Source organism: Leptonychotes weddellii, chromosome 6 (genome assembly GCF_054177405.1).
Source record: "Leptonychotes weddellii isolate Sample4059 chromosome 6, ASM5417740v2, whole genome shotgun sequence".
NCBI lineage: Eukaryota > Metazoa > Chordata > Mammalia > Carnivora > Phocidae > Leptonychotes > Leptonychotes weddellii.
The window spans coordinates 28,729,544-28,741,743 of NC_138374.1; the positions used below are offsets into that span (position 1 = coordinate 28,729,544).

General features: G+C 44.4%; 1 non-coding gene across 1 annotated transcript; it reads left to right on the forward strand.

The window, feature by feature from the left end:
• The first annotated feature begins 981 nt into the window (after positions 1-981).
• On the forward strand, positions 982-1,084 carry LOC115938682 (U6 spliceosomal RNA). Its single transcript, XR_004073730.1, has one exon. It is a non-coding gene; the product is annotated as a U6 spliceosomal RNA (small nuclear RNA).
• The last annotated feature ends 11,116 nt before the right edge of the window (positions 1,085-12,200 follow it).

Consider the following 12,200-nt stretch of genomic DNA (forward strand, 5'->3'; position numbering starts at 1 on the left):
AGAGGAAGGAAGAGAAGACTAGGAAGTTAGATCATGCATTGGGTTTTGAGGGAGAAGGAGGTGAATCAGCATAGCGGTGAGGGGAGGGAGGGAAAATTGGAGGGAGAGGATGAGTTTATTTGCAATCTTGTAAATGTAATTATTTCCTAGAAAATGTTAACACTTGCTGCTTTATAATTTAATTTGCAGCAAAGGTTTGTGGGCAGTACAGAATAAAGGCTGAGCGTCAGGTAGTACAGTGCTTGGTCAGAGTCCCTTGTCTTCTTAGTGTCTCCAGCTTCCTCATCTCTGAAGCAGCGACACTCATAAATGCAGGCCTCATGCTCACATGAGACTAGATTGAAGATTGGAGTAGGCAACTGAGGAAAAAGTGTAAATATGTAATGGTGGCTTGTGTTTGCCCCCAGGGAATGCAAGCTGCATCATCTGCAACCAGTCCTGCTGGAGACAGGTGTGCCTGAGTCCCGGCCATGACCGTTCCCCGTTCCTGGGGACAAATGCCCCTCCCCACTTTGAAGCCAGCAGAAGTCTGGGCAGAGGAAGATGTCACTGCTATCCTGCCAAGTTTGCAAGAAACTTCATGGGACAATGACTCCATTATCACAAGGGGAAGAGAGATTGCCCAGGAGGACAGGGGGTGGGGACACTGGATGTGGACTTGGTAGGGGTTGGGAGAGGGGGTTGTCCGTGAAACCAGCAGCAGGAGAGCCAGGAGAGAGTGAAACTACCATTTGGGTAGCAGGTGTCTTCTTAATGAAGAAAAATGAGACTGTGATTTGAGTCGTTGGAACCAGAGAAACCTGTTCTTCAGGATGCACTCAGCTGTAAACCTGGCTTTACCCCGCACTTATGTTGATCAGTTACAGTGACGCGGTGGCTAAGGCGGATCACGGTTCCCAGCACGCAGAGCTCTTCCACATGCCTTATTATAGATGCTTCCAGCCCCGGGGGAAGGGCGACTTCAAAAGGCCTTCCATTTGCTCGCTTTGGCAGCGCACGTACTAAAACTGGAGCGATGCAGAGAAGAGTAGCATGGCCCCTGCACAAGGATGACTCGCAAATTCGTGAAGCCTTCCTATTTTTGAGAAAACAAATGCTGCACGTCTCCAAAGACAAGATTCCTTCCATGTTTGGCACGTTTTAAGTGTATTTTGTTATGTTCCAAAAATTTGAGACCAGATCACCCAGAACACCCCATTCATCAGTTGGCCCAGGTGCTGTAACGAATTACAGCATTTTCTCTGTGTCAGTCGTTATAAATAAGTGAGTTCTCAGGAAGTGTATGGAAACCACCACAGAATGTTGGCACTTTTTTGTGAGGTCACATTATTACATTTTCACCGTGAATTTCTGGTTAATTCTATGCCAGCCTAGGGAATTGTCTGTGTCTCTGCGTGTGCACTCTCATTCATAAAAACCCTCCAGCAGGGCCGGCTCCGTGGGAGTGTGTGCAGGCGTGCTGTCACCTAGAGCCCCACCCTCAGAAGAGCCCTCTGCTTGGTTCAATGTTCTGCTGTCACCGTCTTGAAATTCTTAATAATTTTTGAACAAGGAGCCTCACATTTTCATTTTGCACCAGATCCCACAAGATATATAGTCAGTCCTACTCACTATGAAATATTGGACTGTGTTCAGAAGGGCAAGTTAGCTTTTTTTTTTTTAATTTTTAATTTGGTAGTTACCAGTATTTTTTTTAAATGCCTACCATTCAGAGAAAGGGGAACCCTCTTACACTGTTGGTGGGAATGCAAAACTGTGCAGCCACTATGGAAAACAGAATGAAGGTTCCTCAAAAAGTTAAAAATAGGACTACCCTAAGACCCAGCAATTGCACTACTGGGTATTTATCCAAAGGATACAAACATTGTGATTCGAAGGGGCACATGCACCCCAATGTTTATAGCAGCAATGTCCACAATAGCCAAAACAGGGAAGAAGCCCAGATGACCATCAACAGATGAATGGATAAAGAAGATGTGGTGTATATATATACAAGAGAGTATTACTCAGCCATCTAAAAGAATGAAATTTTGCCATTTGCAATGATGTGGATGGAACAAGAGGGTATTATGCTAAGCGAAATAAGTTGGTCAGAGAAAGACATCATATGATTTCACTCATATGTGGAATTTAAGAAACAAAGCAGATGAACATGGGGAAGGGAAGAAAGAATAAAATAAGACAAAAACAGAGAGGGAGGCAAATCATGAGACTCTAAACTCTAAGGAATAAACTGAGGGTTGCTGGAGGGGAGGGGGGCGGGGGGATGGGGTAAATGGATGATGGGCATTAAGGAGGGCACTTGATGGAATGAGCACTGGGTGTTATATGCAACTGATGAATCACTAAATTCTACCTCTGAAACTAATAATACGGCATATGTTAATTTTAAAAATGCCTACCATTCAGGGATGCAGAAATTTATGTGGGGATGTTTATAGAAATAAAGAGACTGAACAGAGAAGGTCAAGGGTGTAGCAAAGAGCGGAAGCAAGGGTGGGAGAGTGAAATGAATCAAGTGTTGAGCCCAAGAGTCTTCTTTCGATGCAAAAAAGCAATTTGCATGGTCACCCCCTCTGATGCGTGCATTATCTGATGCTATTGACTTCTCAGGGAGACAGACTGTGCTCTCTTCACTGTGTGGTTTAGAAATTTTGGTGAGTCTGGATTTGCTTTGCAGCGGACTAGCGACCTCATCCTGGCGATCTCTAGACTCAAAGTAAAACAGCTGTTCAGTGGCTTTGACGCCTCCCCACCCCCACACCGTGCTTGCAGGTGCCTTACTGTTTTGCCTGAGCCTGTAATGATAAAGTTAAAAAATACGTTAGCCACTTTTCTTATACTCTGGAAATACATACCTCTCTCCCTTAACTCTCAGCATTGCTATATTATATTTTTGGTCCCGGCCATTTCTTTCACCAAGTTTTCCCTTAAACAGATATGTGTTCGCCCAAGAGATGGTTCTGTTGCTTTAAGAGGGAAAAAATGTCACACTTGGTTGGTCTGAAAATGTAACACCTGGAGCCCATATTTAGAAATGTTCAGACACACACACACTTACCAGCCTTTCTCACTGAAGTGTGCAAAAGATCACAGGAAGCTCATTGAGTTCAATCATTTATTTGTAAGTTGGTTGTTTGGAACTTGAAAGCACTTTTTCCCATAGAAGCAAAGCTATAAATTGGGCTTTGGTCCCCAGGCTTGAGAGACTGTTACAGAAATGTCTGCTGTGGGGATAACAGTAATTGAGCCAAAGAGAAAAGCTAAAGAAGTAAAACTTGTTTCCTTTGAGCGCCTCCCTGGAAGAGGAACGGGTTCTGTGTAAGGAGGTGGTGGAAGCAGCTGGAGGCTTCCGAGGAGCCTGGGGGTCATGCCAGTGGCCCAGAGCCTTTGTCGATCCACTTTAAAGCCCGGGTGCTCTTCCTCCCCCGCACAACAGTGTACCACACAGGGCTTTGGTGTCACTCCCATGTGTGAGTTCTATTTTTGGCTCAGAATGGAAAGGAGAGCAAGAGAGGAGGGAAAATTTTCTTGAGGTATCTGGAGTTTGGGAAAAAGGGAGCAAATGAAGCTGGGTGACCTTGTGGTGCCAGAGCTCATGTTGTTCCCTTGGAAGAGAAAGTCCCTCTGTGTTCCTCTCCACAAGCTTCCTATTTGTATGGCAAGCTCCAGCCCACAGGTCCTTTTCTCTAGAGAGTTGTCCCCATTTTCCTAACTCCCCACTAGCTCTCAGTGGGCATATATATATATATATATATATATGAAAGCACACTTCACATCGTTCATAATTATTTGTCTGTATGTCTCCCCCACTTGATTAGGAACCTTTAAAGGAAAAATAACTTAAATTCATTTCTAAAAATCTCAGGAACCTACACAAGAATGTATGTCTCCTTTGTCTATGTTGGAAGTGAACCATGAACAGTAAAAAATGGGACTAGGGGAAGATAGTGGGGACATCATCCCACCACAGGGGAAGATTGGAGACTGTGGGGAAGAGGTCTCAGATCAGAACCTACCCAACTCTCCCCATGTACCAAGAGCTTCACTAGTCCAGAACCACTTGCTTCTTGTCCATGAAGAATGGAAGAAGGAGACCTTGAGGTGGGTTGGGGACATAGATCCTAAGTGTAAGCTACTGCTTTATAAGCCATAGGGCCTATGTTTTGATCGTTCTAACGCTGGTAGCCATTCTCCCTTCTTCCAATGACAGCCCCTGACTTTCATGTGGGGATCATGGGTGGGCCTCTGACCCAGCTCCAAGATGGAGGATGGGTATCACTTTCTCCCTGGCCTTGGTGTTGGCTCTAGGGATGGAGATGTGGCAAAAATATTCCACTCGGGGTGGATCACGCACTTTTGAGAGTGCTGTCACCTTCCTGTTGTACTTGAACCTGAGGCTGATGCAGCCAGAGTGGTGGTGTGTTGGCGAACGTTTAATAATTAGCCTTCAAGGGGCGCCTGGGTGGCTCAGTCGTTAAGCGTCTGCCTTCGGCTCAGGTCATGATCCCAGGGTCCTGGGATCCAGCCCCACATCGGGCTCCCTGCTCCGTGGGAAGCCTGCTTCTCCCTCTCCCACTCCCCCTGCTTGTGTTCCCTCTCTCGCTGTGTCTCTCTCTGTCAAATAAATAAATAAAATCCTTAAAAAAAAAAAAAAATTAGCCTTGAAACAAAAGCCCAAACAGCCCTGACTTGCAGTGTCTGCCGACTCCTGTGATGTAAATACTTTGACCATGGCTGCTTTCGAGCTCCAACAGTGTCGCTGAACGTGGAGTTGGAAGAGATGTACAGTGGCAAACTGCTATGTTGTCATCCTACCTTCGAGATAGATACCATAGGGGTGAGTAATCTCAAGAGCAGAGATATTAGCAAAATGTATTAAAACAACCAGAAAGAGATGAGTTTTGAATACCTATTACCTTTGTTTTAAATATAACTTATTTAATTATAGGCTTATTTAATTTATTTTTCAAGTAATGGCTATATTAACAATAGCTTCACAACATTTCTGAAAATGTAATTGTCTTTCAAGAGCTGGTATGAGCTTGATCCTGCAACCCAGTGAGCCAGAGCCACCTGGCCACCTTGAATGTTACTACATTATTGTTAGATGACTACATCATTTCTAATTCTGCACTATTGTAAATAACTCTACACTCAGGAAAAAATTCTAAAATTCTATTTTATTCTTTTGAGCATATTAACATTTTATGATCCAAATTGCCTTCTAGGATGTTTCTTTCAATTTGTAGCCCTGTCTGCCACAAGGGTACCCATTTAACAATGCTTTTGACAAACTTGAAGCTGATCACGTCTTAAAAGCTGAACCAATTTGATAGGTTAAAAAGATGGTACTTATACTCGCTTTATTTTGTTTCTTTGCTTTAGTGAGATTGCGAGCTTCCTTATCAGCCATTTGCAGCTCTTCTTTTGTGAGTTAACCTTTTGTGCTCTCTGCTCAATTTTCTATTGGGCGATTAGCCATTTATTGATTGATTTGAAAGATCTCTTTAGATAGTAACGTTATAGAAGTGTCATAAGATTTCTTTATATAATGTGGCTTTCTATTAATAATTCTTTCATTTTACATGAGGGGTCCTCTGACTTACAGAAAATGTTGAAATCACAGGAGACAGGAAGTCATGCTCTGGGAGGATGATGGTGATGCGTTGAGTTTTCTCATTATAACTCTAAGGCTGACACATGCATGCTGGTTCACATTATAACTCCAGTCTGTCAATCCTTTATATACCATTTCTTAAAAGGGAATTTGAATTCTTCCATGAGTTAGGTGTAACCTGAGGCTGGAGATGTGAAGATCCATTTAAGCCATTTCACTTTGGGAACAAAATTATTAGGTTAAATAATTGTAAATAGAATAAATAAAGAGAAAAGCACGTACATTTTTTCATAAGCAATCTGATTCCTTGTTCTGATTCAACATGTCTTGACCACAGACATTGTTGTCTTTGTAAAACAACACTGTACGTCGGTTGGGAGTAAGGAGATCTTCATTCTTTCTGCTATTGCTTTTTTTCTGGTTTGGGGTTTTTCTAAAATGGACTTCTGCAAGTCAGTTCACCCTCTGGGCCTTGATTTCTTCATCTTAGGGTTGCTAGATAAAATATAGGACGTGATACAGTATTCGGGACATGCTTTTACTAAAAAAGTATCTGTTGGTTATCTACAATGATCTGGGCATCCTATGTTTTTATTTGCTGAATCTGGTAACTCCTTCTCTCAGGCCTGTTCCAGACCTGAGAAATTATGATTGAATGTAAGGCCATGAAATGTAACTCAATCTCAAGGCACTTTGCAGTCTCGGTAATCTGGGTCCTGCACTGCAGTGGGATACCGCTGTCTGGAGGAACCGTCCCAGGGCCAGCAGGAAAGGAAACGGTGAGGCACGAGAAGGCCAGGGCTCTGGGTGCAGTTAGGTAAGACATGCCACTGGGAGCAGAGGAATAATGTGCAAGAGACTGTAGGATTGGTGACCACTGATCTTTTTACTCTCTCCCTCATTTTGCCTTTTCAAGAATGTCATCTGGTTGGAAGCAAACAGGTTGTGGCCTTCTCAGACTGGCTTCTTTCCCTCAGGGATTTCAGGTGCACTTCAGGTCCCTCCATGTCTTTTCATAGCTTGACATCCTTTCAAAAATCCTCATACATATGTTATTACTCAAAGTAAAAGGAGTGAGTGGAATTTGAGATTTCTTTGCAGTTATTTTCATTCTTAGAATATATTTTATTGAGGATGTACAGAGGACTGTGTGCAAGACTCAAGATAATCCTCTTCTCGGGGATATGTTACCACTTACATGCATTGTGTCTGTTTATTTTCATAGGTAAGGTTTGCCTTTTTAAAATGTTTGCCGTACTTCTGTTTTTAGGATATGTCAAACCTAGTTTATATTTCGAAACTCCATAAAAAGATTCAGAGAATCTGTATCCATCCTTATCACTGCTGCTGTCTCCAGCTCCCTTTGCCTCCTGTTGGTGACTATTTTCATTAGCCTCTGGTTTATCCTTCCCGTGTTTATGTTTATTTTTGCGGTAAGTGTGTGTCTATAAACTTCCTCTATCTTCTTGTTAAAAAAAAAAAAAAAAAGGCAGCTGACACTGTCCAGACCTTGCGTATTCTCCTACCAAATCTGGGAGCTCACACCTTTTGGTATGGCTACACTGAACTCTGCCATAAAGATGGACCAAAATTTGTTCAACCAGACCCCACTGATAGCCATTCAGGTTTCCCGATCTTCAGCTGGTGCAAGTAAAACTGTAATAACTGTGCGCAGATGTGGTGCGTGCGCGTGCGCGCGTGTGTGGGGGGGGGAGGGGCATGCATGTGTATCTGGTGGGGAAGGCCCTAAAGGTGAGATGGCTAAGTCAGAAGGTCAATTCGTGCAGTTTTGTTAGGCATGGCCAGTGCCCCTCCATGAGGACTGTCACGTGCTGTCAGCAAAGGGTGCCAATGTCCTCAGAGCACCCTGCCATCAGACTTTTAGATTTTTGTCAATCTAATACGTGAGCCATCTCTTCAACATGGTGATCGCCTTTCTTTCCATAGAAGTGTGAGTGAGCATCTTTTCATCTGTTCAAAGACCTCTTGCTGTTCCTGGTCATGGTTTTTGGCTGCCTTTTGTCTTGGTTTTTCTTTTTTTCCATCTCAATTTTTAGGAGCTTTTTATCTATTAGGGATACATAGCTCTATGATCTCTGTACATAGTATCAATATTAGAATTGTCTCTAGACATCTCTGTATTCGTTATCTGTGACGCATAGTGCAGCACTTTACTCCCAATTTGTCCTTTGTCTTTTGATGCTGCTTATGATGTTTTCTATGCCATGAAAAATTTCTTCATGTTTCTCTGGTTAAATTTATCAATCTTTTCTTTTATTGCCTCTGGATTTTAAGTCCGAGAGAAGGTTGTCAAATTTAACTGTTTTCTTCATTCTTACACTTAGCTCTCTGATCCATGGGAGTTGCTTTTGGTAAGTGGTTTGAGGTTTGAATCTAGTTTTATCTTTTGGCATCATATTGAATTTATATATTAATTGGAGATAATGGACACCTTCATGATATTGAGTCATTCTACCCAAGAACATGAAATGTCTCCCCATCTGCTCAAGTCTGCTTTTGTTTTGTAGCCCTTTAAATCCAGGTGGACTGCCTGGGTTGGAAGACTAGGAACTAGTCAAGGTTCACTCTATAAAAGATAACAGAAAATTATAATCAATCAGAGCATCTGCTACCAAAGACTTCTGGTCTCTGGGAGCTCAACCCCTGGAGGCTGTGAGCCTTACCTTGCTCTCCACATCTCTGAAGCTCCTATTCCTTTGCACAGAGCACTCCACATCCCCACCCTTGCCTGTTCTCTGGCTTCATCACAGTCCTGACTCATGGGAACAACCTGGCCTCCCAATTGCCTCAGACTCTTCCTATCTGCTTCCCATCCTGTTCCAGGCTGGTGGCTGGGCTGTGGGACTAATGAAGAGAAAAGAATGTTTGAAAACCCCCAAAGGCGGGGCGCCTGGGTGGCTCAGTGATTAAGCTTCTGCCTTCAGCTCAGGTCGTGGTCCCAGGGCCCTGGGATCGAACCCTGCATCGGGCTCCCTGCTCAGCTGGAAGCCTGCTTCTCCCTCTCCCACTCCCCCTGCTTGTGTTCCCTCTCTCGCTGTCTCTCTCTCTGTCAAATAAGTAAGTAAATAAATAAATAAGAAAACCCCCAAAGGGATGCTCCCCTGCTGGGATGTAGTGAGGAATAAGATGGATCCTAAGGCAAGGCTCAGTCACAGAGAGACATGAATGACATTCGTACTTGGTTCTAGAAGAAAAGCCTCTGAAATCCTTAGGAAGAGTCATCAGCTGGGAATGTGGGCTGGGAATGCAGAACGAGGGTTGGCTACCAAGAAGCAGTGGGAGGCTGAGCCGTGATCCTGGTGAGTGCCCAGGCTGTCATGAGGGCGGGGTGACCGCGCGCATACTACAAAGGAGAATCTGGTCAGCAGATTGGCTCTGAAGGCTGGAGGTAAGGGAGGGGGTGACGGCACGTGGCCCAGGAGTTGTCCATCCTGCCAACCAGGGACTTGGGCCGATACAAGAGTAAAGGCTGTAATGGCCCAAGCTAGTCTGCTAGTGAAACAGATGTTGCCCTTCGGGGCCAATTTGACCTAAACCATCAAGTTTACTGAATGGGTAAAATAGGGAGCAGCTTTGTCTCATAGGAAGTGGAGCCTTGAGCTGCAAAGAGCCTGTGCCCATTTGCTGAAGTCACCGATGGGCTCTCTTCTTCCTTCTTTCTCCCTTCCTGATCCCCACTCCCCACAAAGGAGGAAAACAGCCTGTCAGCATCTGCCACACTTCCTTTTCTCTCTCTGCCTTTTCTGGCCTCTTCTGCTATTTTTCCCCACTTGCTCTCTGTGCCAAGCTTCCTCCCTCCGCTTCCTCCTGAGCCTGCCTCCATCTGGGCCCCTCACGAGCACAGCCCAGTTAACCAGGCGTAAGCCTCCAGTGTCTCAAAGCTGCCAGGGCCACTGCTCCTGTAGGATGCCCACCCCACGAAAGAGAGCCAGCACAAGAGAGGAAGAAAGACTGAATGGTTTGGGCATTAGGGGGCCTGGCTTAGGGAGCAGCAAGATGAGGTGGCCTTGGGTAAGTTATGTCACCTTTCTGAGGCTCAGCCTCCATGTCATGAATGGGAATGATAATAGTAGCCCCCCTCATAGTTGCTGTGAGGCTAACTATTGTGGGAGTAGGTTTTGGTTAGAACCACAGAACCAGGGCACCTGGGTGGCTCAGCTGGTTCAGCCTCCAGCTCTTGGTTTCGGCTCAGGTCATAATCTTGGGGTGGTGAGATCCACGTGTCAGGCTCCATGCTTAGTGGGGAGTCAGCTTGAGATTCTCTCTCCTTCTGCCTCGGCCCCTCCCCTTGCTTGCATGCATGCACACTCTCTCTAAAATAAATTAAAAAAAAAAAAAGGAACCATACTGCATAGCTCCAACATCACCACTTGCCCACTTTGGCAGTGTGTCTAAACCAGCCCTGCAGGATAAAAGCAATCAGCGGGTGGGTGGCAGAGCAGAATGGCGAACCATCCATTCTGGTGAAGACTTGGACTACGTCCAGCCAAGGCTCTGTAAACTGCCACAACCACCTAGTCCCTCATTGGGAAGCAATCCAGTAAACACCATCACAGGGTTCTCTTCTGGAAACCGTGAGGGTGTTTCCACTGGTGGAATCTGATTTCTGTGCACATGGGCCAGTGTCCAGATGCCAAGTCAAAAGGAGCCTGAGCTCTCCTTGAATCCCTTTTCTGTTCTCTAAAGATGAGAGGTTGAAGTCAGGGAGACTAAGTGATTCACCCAAGGTCATGGATAAGTTGTTGCCTCTATGTCAGAGCAGGACCCTCTGTTGAATCACAGACCTCTCTTGTGATGGCAAAGCCCTGTGATTCTCAGCTTTGACTACAGAAGCAGGCTTGGGTTTGAGTCCCAGCTCTTCCATGAATGAGTGGCGGAACTCGGAGCCAGTTACCTAACCTCCCTACGATCAGTTTCTTCCCATGTGAAATGGGTGTCATCACATGGAAACATGGAAAGCATTCAGTGGCATGGTGTTGTTTGTTGTCATTCATAGATGGAAGGAAAGACCCAAGAGAAACCAGGGTTGGTGGGGTCTCATCCCCAAGCTCCAGTATAGTGTCTTCTTGTTCTCAAGTCTCAACATCTCACAGAGCTGAGACTTAGGCTGTCCTGGATTTGCCCCATAATTCTAGACCATATCTTCTTTTATTTATTTTTGTTAAATATTTGATACTTACAGTAGGTGCCTATATACCTGCCACTCAACGTAAGAAGCAGGACACCACCATTGCCTTTAAAGCCCTGTGTGCCCCTTCACTCCAACCCCTCTCCCTGGTGACCATTCACCTGATTTTTACATTTATCATTCCTCCCTCTGTTTGACCATATAGGTGTGTGTCTTTTTTTTTATGATTTTATTTATTTATTTGTCAGAGAGAGAGAGAGCACAAGCAGGGGGAGCGGCAGGCAGAAGGAGAAGCAGGCTCCCCGCTGAGCAGGGAGCCCAATGCGGGACTCGATCCCAGGACCCGGGGATCATGACCTGAGCCGAAGGCAGCTGCTTAACCAACTGAGCCACCCAGGCATCCCAGGTGTGTGTCTTAAATAATATATTCGTTAGTTTCACATGTCTTTAGCCTTAATATAACTGGAATCATGATGTGTAATCTTCTTTAACCTGCCTTTATTGCACAAATTATTTTTGTTATTTATCCATACTGATGCAATTGTACTTTACTCATTGTCACTGTTGAATAGGACTCCATTACATCGATATGCCACAATTAATGTATTCTTTCTCCTATTGATGGGCAATTGGGTTATTTCCAGTGTTTTTAAATTTTCTATTAGAAATGGTGCTTCCAAAACAATTCTTGCACATGACCTTGGTGTACGTGGTATTTTCGTACTGCTTTGTCATGTCTATGGCCCAAATTGCTTTGGTAATACCAAAGTGTTTCCAGAGTGATTGTACTTTCTTGAATTTTTATCAACAGTGTATAGAGTTCCAAATTTTCTCTAAGGTTGGGATTATCCATTTCTCATCTGTTCATCTAGAGATTAATTTTCATGTCCACTATGCTGTGTAAATTGAGACTGTTTATTATGGTACGTTGTTCTCCATGTGTTGCGGAAACCATGTCGTGCGGCCTCATTCTTTTTATGAGTCTTTAGCTAAGACCTGGTATCCTCAATCTCCAGGCTTGCCCCGATCTTCTTGGGAAGCTGGTTATAGCTACGGAGCAGGCACAGCGACCTGGAACATTATGGCGGTCATGCTACACACCACATGGGGCAAAATGTCCAGTCTGGAAAAGCAGACTCTCATTTTTATTATGTCAGACTAAATACAGTAAAAAAGAAGAAAGAAGTGGCTGTAAAAAGAAAAAGCAGAAGTGTAACTCTTGCCCCTGCTTTTTTTTCTTTGGGGAAATAAGAAGTTGCCAGTCCAGGTGTGAAGCAGATTTGTTGGTTGAGAGAAAAGTCAAGTGGCTGATGGGGTGCACTTTACAGTAATTTAGAAGAAACAGGCTGGCTAGCATCATCCTATTTAGTGAAGCTTGATTTTCTTGATCCTTGATGACATCGTAATAGCCTTTGCCCTTCCGGTCTACTA